Below are 7,056 nucleotides of genomic sequence, written 5' to 3'. Positions count from 1 at the left end.
CCAAACCATGCCATTATTTATTTTTTTAAATTCAGATATATGCGAGTATTGCGTAAGAGTGTGGTGAATTTATGATTTTTTCATTTAGAAGGTTATTAATGATTTATTCATTGATTTGCCAATCAAGCTTAAAACTGGGTCTATTATTCATATCAGTTCTTCACCAATATATCTTAAAGAGAAATCAAAGGTTCCATTATGAACATCACGTGTGTATAAATCCTCATAAATGCTATATCAAAAGTATCTTAATTCTGAATATCTCATACAGTCTTTCGAGCATGAGATACCGTTTTCCTGGACATTTCTCTTTAAGTTAGAGTGTTTAGTATGCAAATTTTGAATAGTATTGCTATATATCATCACATATTTTCGCATCATCGTCTTCATCACGAAGAGGCCTAATGCTTAAACTGTAATATACAAACGAACGAAACTTTTTTGTGAATTGGAAAAGGTAAAAAATTACTGATTTTCTGTCTATGTACGTTTTTTTTAATCTGTCGTATTGTAGAAAAATTAATATTACAAATAATTATCTTATTCCATTGGTGCCCTGGTATCAGTATTTATTTCAATGATCAGCATTTATATCATTAATAAGATGAAAGAAGTCTAAAATAAACATTGATTTATCTAACATACAGATAATTCATGCAAGAAAATGTGATAGAGACTTATAGGATATAATATTTTGTGGCAGGTAAACACGTTTTATTTTTTTTTTTTTGCGCTATATATTCTCCTAAGTGTTTCTGGGTCCGAAAATTCATATTCATGCCAGCTAAAGATCACATTCACAAACATACAGGTACACACACATACACACACAATCACGCACTTGAACCCTATACACACATTCAGACATATACACGCGGATACGCAGACCTAAATGCCTACACACACACACACACACACACACACACACACACACACACACACACACACACACACACACACACACACACACACACACACACACACACACACACACACACATACACATAGTCCTACACATGCACACAAGGACACATATGCACACACGCCCAAACGGACACTCAACTCCACACACTCCACTCCCCCAGCCATACACACACAAACACATACTCAACCACTCCTCTCCAGACACACACACACACACTTTTCATACCCTCCCCCCTTCACACGTACCCACACACACAAATACAGACGCACACACAACACACACACACACACACACACACACAACACACACACACACACACACACACACAAACAACAAACTCACGAACACACATCACAACACCACACACAACACAACACACACACACACACACACACACACACACACACACACTCCACCCCGCAGCGTCCCTCTCCAAAGTATTATGCCAGCAGACATTATTGGAAAGCCTGAGCGACTGTTTTTAATGATTTGCGTCGGGTCTGTGCCTAGAAGAGGATCACTTCTAGATCCCGCGCGCTTAGCTCTCCATTACTAGGGATTGCGGGCACTTTACTATCGTCTCTGAATCCCGTGTATAAGCGACCTGGTTGAGGGGAGGAGGAGGAGGAGGGCGAAGGGGGAGGGGGAGGGGGAGGAGGAGGAGGGGAAAGGGGGAGGGAAGAAGGAGGAGGAGGAGGAGGAGGAGGAGGAGGTGGAGGCGGAGGAGGAGCGAGGGCGAAGGGGGAGGAAGAAGGAGGAGGAGGCGGAGGAGAGGAGGAGGAGGAGGAGGAGGAGGAGGAGGGCGAAGGGGGAGGGAAGAAGGGGGAGGGAAGAAGGGGGAGGAGGAGGAGGAGGAGGAGGAGGAGGAGGAAGGGGAGAGGAGGAGGGGAGGAAGGGAGGAGGAGGGAAGGGAAGAGGAGAAGAAGGGGGAGGAGGGGAGGAAGGGAGAAGGGAGGAAGGGAGAGGAGGAGGTGGGAAGGAGGAAGGGGGAAGGAGGAGAGGGGGAAGGAGGAAGGGGGAAGGAGGAGGGGGGAGGTGGGGAGGAAGGAAGGGTGGAGGGGGAAGGGAAGTGGAAGAGAATAAAGGGAGGTGAGGCGAAAGAAAGAAAGAAGGATGGAGAGAGGAGGGCGAAAGAAGGGAGTGAGGGAAGAGAAGGAAAGATGGAGGAAGGAGAAGAAGACATACATACATGTATATTCATATATATATGTATATATATATATATATATATAATATCTATATATAATCTATATAGAATAATATAGATATATATATAATATATATATATATATATATATAATATATATATATATATATATATAAATATATATATATAGAGAAGAGAGAGAGAGAGGAGAGCGAGAGAGAGAGAGAGAGAGAGAAATGAGAGAGAGACAGAGAGAAAGAGAGTGAGAGAGAGACTCGGGGAGAGAGAGAGGAGAGAACGAACGAACGAGAGAAAAGAGAGGAGAGAGAGTGAGAGAGAGAGAGGGAAGAGACGAGGAGAGAGCCGGGAGAGAGAGAGAGAGAGAGGGAGAAGAGAGAGAGAGAGAGGAGAGAGAGGAGAGGGAGAGAGAGATCGGGAGAAGAGAGAGAGTAAGAGGAGAGAGACCGAGGAGAGAGAGAGGAGATGAGAGAGAAGGAGAGAGAGAGAGAGAGAGATGAGAGAGAGGATGAGAGAAAGAGAGAGACGAGAGTGACGAGAGAGATGGAGAGGAGAGAGACAGAGAGAGAGAGAGAGGAGACGAACGAACGATGAGCGAGAAAAGGAGGGGCGGAGAGAGAGAGAGAGAGAGCGAGAGAGATAGAGAGGAGAGAGAAGAGAGAGAGAGAGTTATCTATATATATAGAGGAGTATATATATATATATATATATATATATATCTATATATATAATAATATCTATATAATATATATGTGCCCTATATATATATATATATTATATATATATACTAATATATATATATATTATATATATATATATATAATTATATATATATATATATATCTATATAATATATATATATATTTATATTATATTATATATAAGAAAAGCGAGAGAGGAGAGACGAGAGAGATGAGAGAGGAGGGAGGAGTGAGACGAGAGAGGAGAGAGAGAGAGAGAGGACGAGAGAGACGAGAGAGCGGAAAGACGAGAAGAGAGAGAGAGAGAGAGAGGAGGCTGAGGCGGAGAGAGGCGATGAGGAGAGCGAGAGCGAGATGAGGAGAGGATAGGAGAGAGAGAGAGAGAGAGAGAGAGAGGATGAGAGAGAGAGAGAGAGAGAGTGGAAGAGAGAGAGAGAGAGAGAAGAGACGAGATAGACGAGAGAGAGAGAGAAGAGAGAAGGAGAGAGACTGAGAGGAGAGGGAGATGAGAGGGACACGAAGAGAGAGAGAGCCGAAGCGAGGAGAGAGAGAGGAGTGAGGGGAGAAAGGAGAGGGAGAGGAGAAAAGAGGAGAGACGAAGAGAGAGAGAGAGAAGAGAGCGAGAGAGGAGAGAGGAGAGAGAGAGTAGAGAGAAGAGAGAGAGAGAGAAGAGAGAGGAGAGAGAGGAGAGGAGAGAGGGATGGAGAGAGAGAGAGAGATAGAGAGAGAGAGAGAGAGAGGAGGCGAGGAGAGAGAGAGAGAGAGAGCAGAGAAGAGGAGGAGGAGAGAGAGACGAGGAGGAGGAGAGGAGAGAGAGGAGAGAGAGTAGACGAGACGAGAGGAAGAGAGAGCGAGTGCGAGGAGAGAGAGAGAGAGAGGAGAGATGAAGAGAGACGATGAGAGAGAGAGAGGAGAGAGAGAGAGAGAGAGAGCGAGAGCGAGACGAAGAGCGAGAGAGAGAGAGAGAGAGTATAGACAAGAGGAGAGAGAGAGAGAGAGAGAGAAAGGGAGAGAGAGAGATAGAGGAGAGAGAGAGCGGAGCAGAGAAAGACGGAGAGAGAGAGAGAGAGAGAGAGAGAGAGATTTATGCCATAAGCTTCTTAAATTCTTAGATATTCTAAAGCTTTTGAGGTTAGGATCCAAAAAGTGCAAATGAGTTTATTAGAATTGAAACTGGTCTGCTGGAAATTAAGAATAAATTATTTATTACAGAATTTGTTTTTTAATCATTCAGATCTAAAATTCATTACGAACAAATCAGTATTTTGGTTGTTGGTTGTTTTAGTAGAAGAGGAAATTGAGTTTCATTAGGAAATACCTACAAATTTCCATATTCTGTTTATGGGAAAATATAAGGAAGAGATTTCAAAGATATATCTAAAGTGAAGGACATATGGTAATGTTCGAAAAAAAATCGTCACAGAGAAAGGAATCTCAAAATGGTGTAGGAACGCTTTTCGGATTACGTTTAAGACTTAGTGAATGCATTCCGAATTCTGATTTATTTTCATGATCAGTCAATCAGATTTTCCCAAAGTTTTCGTTTCCGGGAGTCCAATTGGCTAACTTCCATCACCATACGAAAAAAAGGAAGTTTTGATATTTTTTTCCTGTATTGTTTGCGCGTCGTCTCATGTTCGTGAAAGTAGTGGTCAGTTTTCAGAAAAGTAAAGTTTTGGAATGTGTGTCCGACCACATGTTTCAAATCACTATCTTGCTTTTGAGTCAATAGGTTTAACAAATCATTCTTTTCAACAAATCAACATTTTTCTTATCCATTTTATTTTATTATATATTAAATTAATTTATAATAATAATTATTGTTATTATTCTATTTTTTTTGGCTTCTTTCGTTTCTTTGATCCCAGTAAATTAGAAACAGTTTTTATCTCTAATTTTCCTATTAAAAGAAAGTTACAGAAATCTAATGTAAATGCTGCAGTTGATAAACGAAATAGGTCTAATAAGAAGAATAAAGCTTCTGAATGTAAAGGTTAAATAGAATCTAAACATGAATCTTAGAATAAACATAAAATACTACATCTACTGCTCTACTTGCTGTTGCTCCTATTACTACCACCAATATTATCAGCGCGTTCTTTACTATCACTAATCACATGACGTTAAACTGCAATGAAGTCGCCGTGGATAATGAAAGTTACTCATAGCTACCCCAAGGTCACCCTTGGAGCAAGGGGTAGTGCTGGAGCTCTCCCGAGACTAGCGAACTACCAGGTGGGCATCTGGCGGGGGCTAGTCTGTCTTACGGGTAAGGGGGGGGGGACTCTTTCCCTTAATGCAACCCCTCACTGCTGATCATTGCAGGTTAAGCCTCCCTCTTAGGCAAAGGCTACAGGAGACAACCAAGAACGAAAAACCGTGGAAGAGAATTGGGTCCCTCGCCACGTATTACCTAAGTATCATCATGAATAGTAAATTCATGATCGCTAACGTTACAAGACAGGCACCACGATAAGAAAAGATAAGATAATCATACGTCTGTCTCTATCACAGTGTTTATTCCTATTACTGCTAATGCTGGTAGTGCTTTTTGCTCTCATCACTTTTACTTATTGTCACTACTGTTTTACTGTCACTACCACTGACATTTTCATCTATATCTCTGCTTTTATCACTGCGGTCATTACCTCTGTTATCTCCCGTAGCTTCACATAATTTTTAAAATATCTAATACTACTGCCCCGTTTTTAACTTTTAATTCTCCACCAATTCCTACTACTTGACTGATTACTGTTCCTTATATTCTCTTATCAACTGCGACTATAATTAACGTGACTGCAGTAAATGTACCACCGCCGCCACCACCACTACTATTACAATTTAAACTTTACTACTATAAGCCGTTTTACTACTGTTATCTCTGCTACCGCTATTGTTGTTGTTGATTTTGTCACTACAGCATGTACTAGCACTGCAGCTATTAGATATACTGTTCCACTATCAATGGTAATGACACTTATAAATCAGTGATTGAAATATGTTAATGCATATTCCTGAATTAACATAGATGAATTTCCATGCCCAGGTAACATCATGATTTTAGTGTATCATGGCGGGAATTCCCTTTAGCTTTTTCCTTCTTTCTCTATCAGCTGCACGTTTCCTAATATTATTACGTTTGTGTTTGTATATATATGAAATAATAATTTTCAATTGAGAAGGGTGATATTAAAACACTTAATGTCAAATTCGATTCGTCTTATTTACATGGGAAACAACACAACAATATACAGATTTTTACGTAAAACACAGGTACATTTAACTTACAATTAAAGTTCAATTGTGTATTATGCATAACTGCCTAATGCTTTCCATCATTGCAAAGACGACCTTTATCTACATTCATAGGCAAACATTCATTCTCCTGCAAGACTCCATTTCTGACTAAATTGTTATATACTTCATGACTAGAAACTTTAATATTAGATTTACACTGAATCATGCCACTGTGAAAAAATGCTTTATCATGTGATATATATTTAACCAAATATACATTTCCTTCTTCTCGAGAACAGAAGTCAGAAACGGAGCGAGAAATCAAAACTTACTAAGCAAGCTTTTGACTTCGGAGGGGAAAATATACGGCGATTCGAGACAGACTTGTGACTGCGGCTGGATCCCCACACCCGGCAATTTGGACCTGATAACCAGGTCGACGCAGCGCCCTCGTGGCCGTGCGGCGACTCCGGTTGATATTCCGTCTTAAATGCATTCCCAGATGTTTATTTTCCTTAATACTGATTGACGTTGAGGTTACACGAACGACCAAGTCAGCTCTACACTCGAGACCAAAGGCAGAATCTTATTTTGATATTCATAAACGGGTCATTTTCCTACCAACTTTACGTTTATATTTCTGACTTTACAACGAACAGCAATGCAGAAAGCATTTTACCCCAAACCTCGAAAAAAATAATTAGTATCCAAGAAAAACAAGAATCCTCGTGAAATTACTCGAGAAAAAAATGGTAACATGGTAACTGTGTCCACCTGGCCTCGTAATGAGTGACTCGGTCGCGATATCAAGAGAAGGATAGACATGAAGAGAGTTAATGCTATATACACACATGGATGATGACATACGCGCAAGGAGACCGTATTCTGTAGACCGTCTTTTGTTTCTGTTTTGTCTTTTGTTTCTGTCCGTTGGAGGGAGCATAAATACATTCGTATATTATGAAGGTCAGATGATTTTTTAAAAATGAAAACATGGACATTATCAACATGTTCGTGTTCGTACTTAT

Source organism: Penaeus monodon, chromosome 7, assembly GCF_015228065.2.
Source record: "Penaeus monodon isolate SGIC_2016 chromosome 7, NSTDA_Pmon_1, whole genome shotgun sequence".
NCBI classification, from domain to species: Eukaryota; Metazoa; Arthropoda; class Malacostraca; order Decapoda; family Penaeidae; genus Penaeus; species Penaeus monodon.
This window is presented reverse-complemented; position numbering follows the sequence as displayed.